This window comes from Indicator indicator, chromosome 21 (genome assembly GCF_027791375.1).
Source record: "Indicator indicator isolate 239-I01 chromosome 21, UM_Iind_1.1, whole genome shotgun sequence".
Taxonomy (NCBI): Eukaryota; Metazoa; Chordata; class Aves; order Piciformes; family Indicatoridae; genus Indicator; species Indicator indicator.
In genome coordinates, this window is record NC_072030.1 from 3,713,535 (window position 1) to 3,729,240 (window position 15,706).

The following is a 15,706-nucleotide window of genomic DNA, read 5'->3' on the forward strand; positions in this document are numbered from 1 at the left end:
AATGCAAAGCCTGCCACTGAGAAGGTGAAGCTGTGGGGAGCTCAGGTCTCTTGCCTTGTGTTAAGAGATGCATTGATGTTCCTTTTGGGAGCATTGTGTGTTCAGTGCATTCACAACTGTTACATCTATGTAGACCCCAAAACAGAGCAACAGATAGTAGGCAGTGTCCCTAGAGGTAGATCATAGAATAGTCAGGACTGGAAGGGACCTCCAAAGGTTATCCAGTCTGACCTCCCTGCAGTCAGCAGAGATATCCCCAACTTGATCAGGTTGCCCAGGGCCCTGTTGAGCCTCACCTTGAATGTCTCCAGGGAAGGGGCCTCAGCCACCTCCCTGGGCAACCTGTTCCAGTGTTCCACCACCCTCATAGTCAAGAACGTCTTCCTGATACCCAACTTAAATCTGCTCTTCCCTAGTTTGAAGCCGTTGCCCCTTGTCCTGTCACTGCAGGCTTTTGTAAACAGTCTCTCTTTATCCTTCCTCATTAGACTCATTAAGGTACTTGCAGGCTGCTATTAAGTCTCCCTGGAGCCTTCTCTTCTCCAGGCTGAACACCCCCAGCTCCCTCAGCCTGTCCTCATAGCAGAGCTGCTCTAACCCTCTGATCGTTTTCATGGTCCTCCTCTGGACTCTCTCCATCAGGTCCATGTCCTTCTTGTATTGAGAGCTCCAGACTTATAGACAACACTCCAGGTGAGGTCTCCCCAGAGCAGAGCAAAGAGAATGCTGCTCTTGCCATTGCTTTGCCTGTCATTGTCACCACCTTTAGGGTACCAAATGACATCACCCTGGACTGTGCAACCTTGCTGGAGATGGGTGTCTGCAATCTGTTTTGTTTGTCACCTAGGACAAACCAACATCTCTTGCAATTGACAGCCAAGTAAGGAAGATGGAAGGAGAGTGGTTTCATGGAATTATCACAGTCTCACAGTATATCAGAGGTTGGAAGGGGGCCTCAAAAGATCATCAGGTCCAACCCCCCTGCCAGAGCAGGATCACTTAGGGTAGTCTGCACAGGAATGCATCCAGGTGAGTTATGAAACTCTCCAGAGAAGGAGACTCCACAACCCCCCTGGGCAGCCTGTTCCAGGGCTCTGTCACCCTCACTCTAACGAAGTTTCTTCTCACGGTGAGGTGAAACCTTCCATGTTCAAGTTTGAACCTATTGTTCCTTGTCTTATCACTGTGAACCACTCAAAAGAGCCTGGCCCCCTCCACTTGACCCCCACCCCTCAGCTATTGATAGACATTGATCAGATCCCTCTCAGCCTTCTTTTCTCCAGACTAAACAGCCCCAGGGCTCTCAGTCTCTCTTCACAGGGGAGATGCTCAAGTGCCCTAAGCATCCTCATGGCTCTTATGCACATTCCAAGAATGATTATTGCTGTCAGAAGTAGAGGATGTTGAGGGAAAAATGATGATCTCCTTCTGTTCAGCTGTGATCAACATTTTCTGAAGTGATTTTTTTTTAATTGCTCTGCTGAGACTGAGTTTGTTCTTACAGGAGTTCACCTTTCTGAAAAGCCTCAGTGAAGGCCCCTCGGTGTACTGTCTTTCTGAAAGATGATTTAAGATTGTTTTCTCTAAAACAGTCTTTCTGGATATGACTTCTTCCTAAAAACTTGGTCTGTGTTTCAATATTTAAAACACATCACGCTTTTTTCCCCCCCTCTTCTTATATTAAAAAGAGGGGGGGAAAAAGCACAAGCAGTTTTTCATGGCTTTCAAGTCTGCCTTTTAATGCATTGTTTTGGTCAACTCCAGTTAAAGCCTGGATTCAACATCTAGCTCTGGATTACAGTGTGGAGTTAGGGTGAGGGTTCAGCCCATCCCTTAATGCAATTTTATGTTTGGTTGTTGGGTTTTTTTTTTTTTTTCCCTCACACAATTATAGTTTTGAATCAGATGCTTCATGCCTGACTTAGTCATCCATATGACAGTTAATTACTTGTGAAGTAATTGAGACATTATTGAAGGAATTGGATGAGGGAGCTGTCAACAGGGAAACCACAGCAAAATCAGCACCCTGAGATCATCTCATAGCCTGCTTTGGTAGCTGCCATCTGAAACCCTGCCTTCAGTCAGAGGGATAAGCAAGTGGTGACTGAGCAGTTACAAGTCACACCATGGGGATTTATTCCCAGCAAAAAAATAATGCCTTGATGGTCTACAGAATTGGGGAAAGGCATTCAACAAACTTACAGGGGAATTTAAGTGGGGTGTTGATAAAACATGCCTACCAGAACATGAGTGTTGTTCCTGAGTTCTGCCAAGGCTCCTCTGGGACCATTCTGTGCTTGACAGTTTTCAGTAATTCCATGTGTCTGAACATCTTTTTTATAGCATTGCCAGCAAAAGGGAAGCCATTCCCAGTAGTCAGTGGCCAATGTATTACCAGTGCTGCAGACCTGGTTTTCAGTAAGTCAATCTACTTTCAGCAAATTCTGTTGTTGCCAGCTGCAATAAAACCACTGCACTGTGCCAGTCTTTTGGAAGAGGACAAACACCACTTTTCAAATCACTTTCCCCATCGGCATTCACTCTTTGATATGTGCAGTTTGCAGTGTTTAGGAGAAGGGAAGTGGTCCAGGGTCAAACTTTGATTTGGTTGTTTGACATTTACTATGCAATATTTCACCAGTCTCTTTGAAAAGACACTGGTGTGGAGAACCAGAAACGATGGGGACCAAAGCAGATCTGTTGTGTGCATCTTTTTTAAAGGCATGGTCTCTTTCCACAGTGTCTTACCTCTGCTTGCTCTTCCCTGCCTTCCATAAAGAATAAAATCTTAGCAGGAGTTACTTAGCTGGAACACCTCTGCTGTGGGGATAGGCTGGGGGAGCTGGAGCTGTTCAGCCTGGAGAAGAGAAGACTCCAGGGGGACCTTAGAGCTGCCTTGCAATACCTGAGGGGATCCTACAGGAAGGCTGGAGAGGGACTTTTCATAAGGGTGTCTAGAGACAGGACAAGGGGGAATGGTTTTAGGCTGAGGGAGAGTAGGCTTAGACTGGATCTTAGGAAGAAGGTGTTCAGTACAAGGTTGGTGAGACTCTACAATAGGCTGCCCAGGAAGGTTGTGGATGCCTCCTGCCTCAGGGTGTTCAAGGCCAGGTTGGATGAAGCCTTGAGCAGCTAAGTCTAGTTGAGAGGTGTCCCTGCCAGTGGCAGGGAGGTTGGAGTAGAGGATCTCTGAGGTCCCCTCCAACCTAAGCCATTCTATGAAGTGTAATTTACACTTTTCTCTACAACTGAAGCTGAATTAAGGAAAGTGATGCAGATGCCTTGATGGCAGCAATAGTATGGATGGGAGGGAAAGTTGACAAAAGGCAATATAATACTTTTCTGGACCCAAGCAGAGTCATTATCTCAACTTAGAACTCTGTGTGGTTCAAAAAAACAGTCACCAGAACTCATTGTATTCTCCTGAATTTCCCTGAAGCCTCTGCAAGTCCTATTTCTTTTTCCCCCTTCAGTCCCTGACAGTCTGTTGCAGCTTATACTGTGAAGCTATTTTTCATGCTCAGTAGCATGGAAACAGAAGGGAGAGCAGGAGCTAAGACCTGGGGGGTTTTTACAGGAGGTTCTGTGTGGGTCTGAGGAAAGGCCAGCTCTACATCACAGGGATGACACTCAGCCTTTCTCTAGCACATCCTCTGCACTGTGGTTTGCACCAGCTGCTTCCCTCTGACTGTGTGGGATGTGAAAGGGTCATAAGAACCTTCTGTGTCTCTACTACTCTGGCTCCAGGTACAAGCTTTCTAGGTAATCACACCAAAAGTAAGTGCTGTGTACACACACCACTCTTTCTCTTGCCTGGGACTACCCAGTGGGAAGCCATACACCAAGTCCTCTTGCCTCTTTTAACTAGATCTGAGTTTTGCAACAGTTCCTGCTGTGTTCAAAGAAATAAATAAAACTTAAAGAGATCCTGGGGCACTGCTCCCTCTGTTAGCTGATCCCATGAGCTGCTGGTAGTGTCTGGATCATCTCTGTAAAAACAATTAAAAACCAGTTTTGTCTTGCAGACCTTTTTGCTACTCCTCCTTGGACTGTACTCTTTGGTACTCTTTTTTTAATTATCCAGCCTGGGTTTGGTTTGGGATTTTTTTTTTTCTCCTGTATCTGACATATGCTTCCAAATTGTGTTTGTCTTGATCAGGATTGTATTGAAGCCTGTATTTATGTGCTGCTTCACTTTCTTTGGGGTTTCCTTGCTTTTCCTCAATCAGGGCTGTGGGATACCCAGAATTTGCCTCTCTGCCTGCTACAGATCAAGCAGGCTTTGTTTGTTTGTGTCTGAAGTGAAACCAACTAATAACTGTCAATCCTAATAGGACTTTGGAGAAAGGAATGTCTGGCCAAGTCCTGTGAAATTCTCCAGGTTAAAGTCTCCAGACATCAAAATCAATTTCATTTGTCTATCTTAATGTTGTTGCTCAAAGGTGAGTGATGGTGTGTTGCTTGAAGGTGAGCAAACTGGGTAGAAAGAAGCAGGAGCAATCTTCTAGATCAAAGATGTCTCTGTGTTGTTTGTTTTGTAACAGTTTTTATGAAGGGATGACTGCTGCTCTGAAAAATTTCCTCTGACATAAGAGGGTTGAGAATGCTGACACTGAAGTAATTAGCTTGTCCAGATGGATATACTGCATACATCTGTGCAGGTATAAATTGTCCCTCATGTTTGACCATACCATGCAAGACCTAGTTTGTGTAGCCCTGTGGCTCTTGCCTCACTGGGGACAGGGATAGTGACAGCATCAGTGAGTCAGCAGACCTGCTCTCCTCACCTGGCCAAATCCCACAGCCAGAGTGAGGTGGCAGAACAGAAAAGCAACTGAATGAAGTTCAACAAGGGCAAGCATAGAGTCTTGCACCTGGGAAAGAACAACCCCAGCTGTCAGGATAGGTTGGAGACTGACCTGCTGGAGAGCAGTGAAAGGGAAAAGGACCTGGGGGTCCTAGTGGGTGGAAGGTTGACCATGAGCCAGCAATGTGCTCTGGTGGCCAAGAAGGCCAAGGGCAGCCTGGGGTATATTAGAAGGGCTGTGGTGAGTAGGTCGAGAGAGGTTCTCCTCCCCCTCTACTCTGCCTTGCTGAGGCCTCATCTGGAATATTGTGTCCAGTTCTGGGCCCCTCAGTTCAAGAGGGGCAGGGAGCTACAAGAGAGAGTGCAGCACAGAGCCACAAAGATGATGAAAGGAGTGGAACATCTTCCTTATGAGGAGAGCCTGAGGGAGCTGAGGGCTCTTTAGCCTGGAGAGGAGGAGACTGAGAGGTGACCTCATTCATGTTGATAAAGATGTGCAGGGTGAGTGCCCAGAGGCTGGAGCCAGGCTCTGCTGGGTGATGCCCAATGCCAGCACAAGGGGCAGTGGTGGAAGTTGAGGCATAGGAAGTTCCATGGAAACAGGAGGAAACATTTTTTCACTGTGAGGGTGACAGAACACTGGAACAGGCTGCCCAGGGGTCTTGTGGAGTCTCTCTCTCTGGAGATATTCAAACCCTGCCTGGATGTGTTTCTGCTCTAGGTGATCCTGCTCTGGCAGGGGAGTTGGACTGGATGATCCTTTGAGGCTCCTTCCAACCCCTAACATTCTATGATTCTGTGAAGTAACTGTTTGATTGTTCCACTGTCAAAAAGTCTCCTCCAGGCCTTTCATCATATGAAAAATGTCCTTTTTTAATCCATTTGCCCTGTTACAATTAAAAGGGGATACTTTATGGTTGTAAGAGACGTTACAATCACAATGCAGGAGGTGCAGGTATGTGAATTGCAGGTTTCCCTCTTTTTTGGCTGTTTGGTTTGTTTTGGTTTGTTTGATCAATTTGAAGAGAACTGGAGGCTTAGTCTCAAAGCAACAGAGCAGAGTTTTTTGGAGTGGGAAGGTTTCAACTCCTTGTACTCATGCATTTGCCTAGAATTAAGGTAGATAATACTTTTTCAGGTTGCCTGTATAAATGCTATTAGCCCAGACTGTTGGCCTCTCTACTTGAGAGGTCACACAAAGGGGTATGGAAGTGGTTTGGGTCCTCAGAGTCAGACCTGATCTCAGAAGAGTACGTTGCTGAACAGGAGGGGAGAGAACAGATGTTACTGCCCACATTCAGTCAAACTCTCAGTTGATGTGCCTGAGGTCACCTGGGAGGCTGGTGGGAGAGCTAAGCTCCAGTCTCATGTCATCCCTGGAGGCTCCTCCCTTCTCCAGTGTGTGCTGGGTCTGTTTGCTTCTTCAGCTGCAGAAATTATGGTATTTAACTATTTTTGAAGTTCTTGGCAATGTGATGAGAAAACATCCTCTGAGTGTCCCAGGTAAATGTGGCTTTAGTAGGAAGGGGCAAAGAAAGAGTAAATAAAAAAAAGATACTCAGGAGAAACTAGCTATTGAAATAACTCTGGTGATCTTTTCCCACCTCTCTCAGCATCTCACTGACAAGTGTAGGAGTGAGCTGGGCAGCTTAATATGAAAATGATCTTGACTCTTAGGTCTGGCTTCAGTTTCTCATCACCTGAGGTAGTGGTTCGTGTGAATTTTTCAGGATGCAGTAAGTATATTTGGAGCCAATGTTGAAGCTACCCAGAATTCCAGAAGATGAGCCATAGGAATTAACCAAGTGGCCATTCAGATAATTCAGGATCTCAGGTATGCAGTAAAGGTTTGCTTCTGAGGTGAGTGTCTGACTTAGGAGAGCAGTGTCATCCTAGCTGCTTGAAGATTTATGCTCCAGGCAATGCTGGAGCCTGATCTTGGAATGTCAGCTGGTAGAAGCTTGTTTTTTCTAACTGTTTTTAAGCAATTCAGTGCCTGGTTTAAACCCAGTACCCTGAATGGAATGCACAGATTGTCTTGGGGAGTAAACTGTGTCTGTAATGTAATTTTTTAAATTGCAAATCTTACTGGGGTTCTCACTTTGGAATTCAGGGTGAAAGTATGCTACAGTTCAAGTCCAGTTCAGCACAACCAGAAGCAGCACTGTGGGGCTGTAGAGCACAGGTCTGTGCTTGGTGAGGTGCAGACATTGTGGGATGATGTAGCTTTGATTAACAGCTGAGGAGGCTTTGAATAACAGCCACATGTGTACAAGCTGTAAGGCAGATTCTCTGCTGTGATGCCAGCCCCTTTGAGCCATCTGAGGGTGTAATGGAGCTGAAAAGTGGCTCTGTAATAAGTCCTTATCTGCTGTTCCTCAACCATGGGGTGGTTCCCTGCTGCCACAGTGCTGACATACCCAGCTCTCTCGTACCCAAGGCTTAGTCTCTCTGGACTTTACACTGGAAATCTGCAATTAGTTGATCAGTGTATTCCCATAGAGGTGTTCCAAGTGTGCTGGGACCACTTGGTTCAGGAAGAGGTCATTACTAGTGTCCTCCACATGGGTGTCCCCATGAGAGAAGCTGTAGCTGAAGATTCACCCCTAGCATTTATTATTCAGCCTTAGAAATTCAGTGTTCCTGTGAATGTCCTACAACCCACTCACTGATTTGGACTGAAATCCCAACACTGGGTTGACTTACCAACCCTGGACACATGAGTGTTTTCATCTGGTACTCTGCAAGATGATGTGTGGGATTTTTATTCATGCTGGTAGATCACAGTTTTGTTATCCCTGCATGGCAATTGCTGTACCAAATTCACTATGGATTGGGGATTTCCCCCTTTCACAGTGAAGAAGGAAGCAAAAAAAAAAAAAAAAAGAATACAGAGCAATCTGGTTTAAAAAAACCAAGAACTTCCTATGAGACAGCACAAAACAAGTTTAAGGCTTGCCTCTTCCTCTCCAGCCCCCCCCACCCCCCAGTCAGAAACTCCAATGACCATCATGACTTTATGAAACACTGAAGTACTGCTTTGGGGATCTGAGTGGCTGGCACAAGGGTCTTGACAGTGGTGTTCAAGACCAGGTTGGATGAGACAACCTGGGCTAGTGGGAGGTGTCCCTCCCCATGGCAAGGAAGTTGGAACAAGATGATCTTTAAGGTCTCTTCCAACCCAAACCATTCTAGAATTCTAGGAAGTAGTTACATGAGTATGATTTTTTTTTTTTTACTTAAAATGGGACTATTTAATCAAAGGACCAAGACACCACTGTTGGGAGAATTGGTCTTTTCAGACAGTGATGTTTAGAGTGTGAATCTTCACTAATATTGAAATTTAGCTAAGCTGATGCTTTACAGCTGAGCAATGAGTCTCTGTGCTCCAAAACTTTCCTCCTTTGCCAAGCAAAAGAACCTTGCAGGTGTTTTAGGCACCTTTCTGCAGTTCACAAGAACCTCCCCTGTGGATGTGCTGGGGTTCAGTTTTCCTCCATGTGTAGCTCCTTGTCCTTATCTCCCTGACCTGCTCTGTCTGGTACTGGGGCAGCTGCCACATTCTTCTCACAGCCAGGATCTGCTCCCATTCCAACCTCTCTGTAGCGTGGTTGCCACAGCCACTCTCCATCCACATTTGTGCCAAGAGTGAGAGCAAGCAACCTGGGTGATGATCTGGAGAAGCACTTGGATTGCTCCACAGAGTGCTCCATTATGTGGTACTTCAGCAGCTCTCCCTGCCCAGAGCCAGAATGGGTTTAAGGAAGCTTATTCTCTGTGCTAACCCTACTTTATTGTGCACAGTTAGAAGCTACTACTCTCAATCCAGTTTTGAGCATCCCTGGTTCAAAAAGATGTCTTTTTATCCTGTTTGCAGTGTAAGGTACAGGTGCATTCTTACATGAATAGGAGAAGTGTTAGGCTGAGTGACTGGGCTGGGTTTAGTGTCACAGCACCAGAAAAAAATATGCTTGACTTGATTGCATGTAGGTAAATTGTGGAAACAAATTTGGAGCATCTACTTAACGTTTTCCATTAACTATGTGTTGGTTGTTGGGTTTGGGGTTTTTTTTTGTTTGGTTGGTTGGGTTTTTTTAAGCATTGTACTATTGCAAAAGTGAGGATTCAAATTTGTGCCAATGGTGCCCTGTGGTTAAGGCAAATGTCTGGACAAATGAGGAAGCATCTATGCATGGGTTAAATGGCTGTTAGGAGCACAAATGCCTGGCCAGTGGTGCAGAAATTTCCTCCAGATGCTTGTTTTTTTCCCCAGCTGATCCCCTCTTTCTGTTAATTCTGTTATGTACAGTGAGCTCCACTGAAGGAGTTAAATCTCTCAGCAAACCAACTCCTTTTCACAATTTAGGATACCAGATTTTCTTTTTTTTTTTTTTTTTGATAATCTGAACATCCAAGGGCCAGCCAGTGAGTGATGTGGGTGAAGGCAATTGGAAGCCAGCTCATCAGAAAGTGTACAGGACAGCTAATAAATAGCAGGATCAGCCTGAGGCATTTCACAGGGGAGAAATAACAGGTAATTATCACTTGAGAGATTTTACAGTCTCTTCATTATATGGACATAATTAACTGAGAGAGGCAAAGTACTGCAGCCTGATAAGGTGAATCTTTGTCTTAAGAAAAGATCCATGCTCTGTGCACAGGAAAACTGCTCTGTTGAACTAAAGCTATAAAAATCATGTATATGGACAGAATGAAAAGGGAAATAGAAAAAAATTGAAGGTGAAGAATCACTTTGCAAGATCTGACTCATTGATGCCTGCTTTTGCTGTTTCTGATTTCTAGCTCAGCTGAGTGAACACAATATTCCTCTTGGCTTTGCCTTATGTATTGCTGTAGTTAAATCGTTAAAATGGTTTAAAACCTTTGGTTCTAAGGAAAGGCATTATATATATTAAGACATTATATATATTAACGTGTCCAAGTTACCCAACACTGGAATTTCTCTGTACAATTTCCACTCCCTGGGTGAAAGCAGGTTAATTCCCCAGAGAGCAGCTGGAGATTGGGTCTGAGACCCGACGGGGATCTGCCCATCTCTCCGGCTGCAGAAAGAGCTCCTGGCACTTGCTGGGGACTTGCCTGGCTTCACTGTAACCCACTCTGAAGTGTAACGATGGGATGGAAACACATTTGACTGCACGTCAAATCCACGAAGTACTGATGGAATCAGGGCACTTGAGAGAGAACGTTTAACACCTCTCGAATCCAATTGCTTTTAACAAAACGGCTCTTCAATCGCATGTCCTAACTGGGTATTTAAAGGCATTCCCTGAGGTCCTCACAGCCTTCCTCATCCTGACTATTGTATTTGCCTTTTAGCCTTAAGGGAGAGTTTAAAAGGCTGAGCTCTGGTGGGGAATCCCACCAAAGAGGCTTTCGCTGAGTTTGCTGGAAAGCTGTGTGCCAAAAAAAAAACCAAACCAAAACAAAAAAAAACAGAAGGAAAAAAACCAAACCAAAACAAAACAAAAAAGGTGGGGAAACAAACAAAGGTGTGACCAGGGAGCGGAGGGAGGAAGGAAAGCTCCCGTGCGTGGGTTACTGCGCTGTGTGCCATGCCGGGATGGAGGGTGGCTGCTGGCGGAGGGTGTGAAGGCTGCGGCTGGAAATGCCGGGAGAAAACGGGTGGGGAAGAGGGTGCAGTTTCATACTGCCGCTGCCTCCATCAGTTTTAGGCCAACTTTTCAGTGGGAAGGAAGGCAGACAAGTTCAAGAGCAATAGCTGCAGTGTTTAACCCCGTTATAAAGTAGCCAAAACAGGGATTGTATGGCAGAGAAGGGAACCCGGGGCTGTCTGTAGGCGTGTTTGGGTTTTGGGTTTTTTGGGTTTTTTGGGGCTTTTTTGGGTTTGGTTTGTTTTGTCTTTTTTTTTTTTTTTTTTTTTTTTTTGAGAAATGTCGTCTCTCGCTACTGTCTGACTTGTTTGGTTTTATTGGTTGGGGGGGAGGATTGAGTTTGTATTTGTTTGGGTTTTTTTTTCCCCCGCTGAAGTACGCTGAGGTGCGAATGCGGTGTAAAGGCAGGAGTGCTCATTATGAGGGAAGGGGGGACGAGAATGCATCCTCCGAGGCAGCGGGCTCTGGGGTGTCCCGGCACAGTCCGACGCCCTTCCCCCAGTGCCAGCTCTACCTCTTCGTTTGCGCGTTTGCCTGCCCACAAAGAGGGGGCAGGGGCGGAGGAGGGATGACGAGCCAGGCACGAAATAGAAATCAATTGCTATTTTTCATCCTTGACAAAGTAATTAAGACGGAGGCACTTGCTCGCCCGCTCCGCAGGCTGCGGAGAATGCGGGTTTGCTGGCAGCCTTGCTTCTGCGCGGGGACTACCGCAAACAGGCCGCCCATAAAGAGCTGGTTCGGGGAATGGGGGGAGTGAGGTGGGGTGTGTGTCTTCCTTTTTTTTCTTCTTTTTCTTTCTTTTTTTTTTTTCCCCAGGACTATGACCTTCCCCCTTCCCATCCCATCACCAATGGGGGTGGCCCGTGGGGACCTGTACCGGTGGCCACGGTTTTGAGAAGCGGGCAGGAACTCCTCCAGACAGGGCAGGCTTATTCGGGGGTGGAATGACCCCACACACATACACACAGAGAGAGGGAGAGCTTGGTGAGTGTTTGGTGGGAGCTGCAGCCAGGTACTTTTCCTTCATTCCTTGGATACGTGCTCAAGGCTGTGGAGGGGGATTCGGCCCCGGGACAGGCGTTTGGTAGGAACGATGAGAAAAGTCATTTTAATGAACTTATTGGTGGTTAACTGGGGCGTTGAAACCTCACCTTGGAGGGATTTGTTTGGTATTGAGGGGATCTATAATTCCGAACTAAGCATTTCGGACCTGGGCAGGTGACTCCATCTGAAGCCTGGATGGAGAATGAGCAGGGCGCTGGGGACACTCCATTTACACTCTCCATCGCCAGAAGAGTTAGGAAAAAGATTCACGTCTGAAATCCGAACGAATTTCTCTGGGGGTTTCCCTCTTGTCCAAGCACAAGTCCTCGGCTCCGGTCCTCAGTGAGACCCCCTGGCCGTGCCCTACCGAGAGAGCCCTTTCTGGAAGTGAGAGGCCAAGAGGGGTGCCCCTGCTTCTTCTGAAAGTAAAGGAGATCAATTCCTCTTTTCCAGGGGTGAGATTTCGATTTCACGTTTCAGTGCTGATGGAAGAAGCAAAAAAATAGCGCTTAGAAAAGAAAGTGAAGAATGAGTTTTGTCAATTTCCTGAAAAAACAAAATAAGTCAACCCTGCGAATCCAGATGAGGTTTGAGGGTCTTGAGACCAAAATTCTTCCTGGACTGCTGCCTTGTCGCTTTTAATTTGTCCCATGCCTGCAGAGGCGTTAATGCGATCTGAAGGGCAGCATAACTGAGCTAACGACCCTGTTCGCTGCCTGCCTCCCGACAGATCCTTCTCCTCTGGAAGAACATAGCAAAACACCACCGTTTTCTCCCCCTCCCCAATAAAACCAGCTTCTGGGTGTGTCCCTCGAATTCTGAACAGAGAGAGGGACAGCAGACGGTAGAACAGAGGCAGAGGAGTGTAACTGAAGAGACGAACTTAAAACAACCTACACGGACAGTGTGTATGTGTGAGAATATCTATATGTGCGTATTGTAATTATATACCTGTGGTATAGGTAAGGCCCTGTGCTTGAACATGTTGGAAGCAGCAGCAGCAGGACAAGACGGTAGTAGTAGGTGTGTTGTAAAGTGCTCTGCTGCAAGGCGAGGGCATTTTTCATCTGGCCGGCGGGGTGATCTTTTCTGTGAAAACCGATTTTCACCGTTCTGCTTTGCTAGCTCCCGTATCTTTGGCTTTCGCCCTGCCTTTCATATCCCTGACAGGAGGATTTCTGCTTCCAGCCGCAGTGCCCAGGTGTGATATGAAGGAGCTGGGCTGAGTTCTGGGGGAGATGGGCAGGTTCTGCAGCCCCAGTGAGCGCCCAACCGCAGTTTGGCGCTGCGGACAACTGCCTGCGCTGGGTGGAACTAAGCTCCGCAGCCCCGTGGTGAGGCTTTTGCAGCTCTTGAACTGAAGAAACTTCTTCAGTGAAAGGGTTCTCAAACACTGGAACAGGCTCCCCAGGGAGATGGCTGAATCCCCATCCCTGGAGATATTTAAAAGCTTGAGTGATGTGGTGCTGAGGGCCATGGTTTAGCACCAGACTTGGTAGAGTTAGAGAATGGTTGGACTCGATGATTTTAAAGGTCTTTCCCAATCAAAATTATTCTATGACAGCACCGGGCACCCCGAGGCTCTGCAGAATGATCCCGGCTACTGCCAGTTTGTGATTGACCCTGTCCAGTGAAACAAGCGTTAGTAACCCCTAAAGCCAAGGACACACAGGAACTGCTTGTGGTGCTGCTCGCATAGCTCCCTTCCACTTCCCCTCCCCGCATAGGCGCACACTGGCTCAGGCTAAGCCTGAAATCCTCCCCGGAGCAGCTGACGTTAGCAGAGGGGATGCGGAGAAGCAGCAGTTCTGACGCTGGAATAACTGGGAAGGTTGCTTAGGGAGCATCCCCGTTTGCAAGGGCGCATCTTACTGTTGTCAGCGTGACCAAAGTTACCTTGTGCGCAACGAATCTCTGCGAAAGCCCCTCAAATAGCAACGTACGAGAGGTGGTTATGGGTGAATTGCTTCGTGACGGAAACGATTCTGGGTTAACACCTGACTTGCAATAATGAGTAATTGCCGCCCCCCCTCCCACCCCCTGTTCTCAAACAGAGAAAAGTGCTTTGATGGGTGGGGGAAGAAACCCAACGACTCGATTGTGGTTGCTATCGTCTTTACTCCCACTTAACTGTTTCTGATAGTTTTGATGAATTGTGTGAATTGTGTGAATCATTTTAAATTAATTAGGGCTGAGGGTTTCCCCCTCGAGGCACAGCCAAAACAGAGGGTATGGTTTTGTCTGGTGCCACGAGAGCGAGGAAGACACAACTAAAATGTGTTTGTATGCACTTGACAGTGAATTCTCTATACATATAAGTATGTGGAGATATTTATAGATATGTAATTTATATAAAAATATGTAATTTATATATAAATGGGTAATTTTTCTATGCGTATAAGCATTATATATAAAAGCATACAATCTCTGGTCCAACTATGAACTGCAGAAATGTAGGGAAATAAAAACAATTAATTGAAAAAAACAGAAGGTAAACGTCTCTGAATGCCACATTAGAGTAACAGGGAGGGGGTTAGAAATGGAAGGTTTCTCCCCGTTCGTCTCTCTGTTTGGGTGCAGTAGTACGTGTCTCTCACATGTTCCCTCTAATTACCAACAAGAAAGTTCTTCCCCGCTCTTACTGGCTCTGGTTTAGCAGTCAGCCCCCATCTGAGTCACAGGGACCACGCCATCCCGCTGCCGGGTGAGTGACAGCAGCCGACGCTCCGGCTGCGTGTTGTCCCTTTAAAATCTGAAACCAGGGGTAATGATTTATCAAACTCTTATTATCAAGAAAATGTCAAACGAAGGGCACCTTGCTATGCACTGACGCAAACCTAGTCTTTCCCAAGGAAGTATAGAAAGCTTTGCTCTCCACTGGGCAAAATCCAGTCTGTCTGTTCCCTGTGCTGCTGGTTTTGCTTGTACTGCTGGTTTTACCTCTACTGAGTCAATTGGTGGCTATTTAAGGCATGGTAAGTGCTTGGATCTCTTCTTTGATACTAAAAAGGGTTGAAGGGGGGCGTTGGTCGTTAAATTTGGGGTTGGATCCCTCTTGCTGGTGGTGTCTTTCGCGTAGCGAGGGAAAGCGGTGCCGGAAGGGGAGCTGACCCCCAGAGCCTTTCGCGGTGCTCCGGGAGTTGTCCGCGGTCTGTCCGCGGAGCTTTCCGCAATGCCCCGGCAGATGGCCGCTGTCCGCGAAACCAGCGCGGGAAGGGGAGTGGTGGTGGAGAACGGTGGTACCCCAAAGTATATCGGACAGGGACCGAATCCCTCTTATTTTATCGCTGGGAGACTGGGATTAGGATGCGGAGAAAACTTGCATTGGAAACAGTGCCGGGTGGTTTTGTGAAACCTTCAGAAAAGAAGGCGTATTCTTAATATCAAATGGATGGAAAAGGTAAGGTTTATAGGGTTTGTCTACCGATTTTTTAAAAGATAATAATAATTAAAAATTAAAATTAAAATTTTAAAATTATGATTTTAAGATGGAGGGAAAGGCAGGGGTAGGGTGGTAGGGGAGTGTCGTCAATAATCTGTTTAATGAATAAGAAATGCTTAAAAAAATCTTTAGAGGTGTGGGAGTGGAAAACATAAACAAAATAATAGGAATATTTAGCTGGTTTTGGTTGGTTTTGTGTTTCCCTGTCATGCTGTCGGATTTTGAAGGGTGGCAGCCAGCTCAGAAATGCTCACCAGCAGTATTTCACTTCCCCCCCCCCCTTTTTTTTTTTCCTTTACGTCTCCGACTGCCTACAGGGCAGCTTCTCTATTGCTTATATATTTAAAAAAAAAAAAAAAGCAAAAAAAAAAAAAAAAAGCTGATGTGCATTGTTGAATGACAGAAAGGAAATGGGGCGTAAAATTAAAGAATCTTTCTACACTGGCGATAGGGATGGGAGCATCCTCTAGCCGTGCTGTGAAATCTAAACGAGGGCTGGCGGCGCAGTGCTGTAGAGACACTTTATTTAAACTCGCATTCTGATTTTGCAGGCGCTGGTGCAGGTTTTTGTTTGATTTTTTTTTTTTTCCTTTAACCTTATTCTTCTCTCCCCCAGGATATTAACGCTGAATGAGAGGGCAAACAGGTGAGCTGGGGCACCTCGAAATTCTGCAATACATTTGATCCCTGTGTTCTAGCACACACATTTTGTGCCCGAGGGGAAAAAAATAAAAATCGTAGGATCTTTGCATTCCCCAATTATTTTGTTTTCCT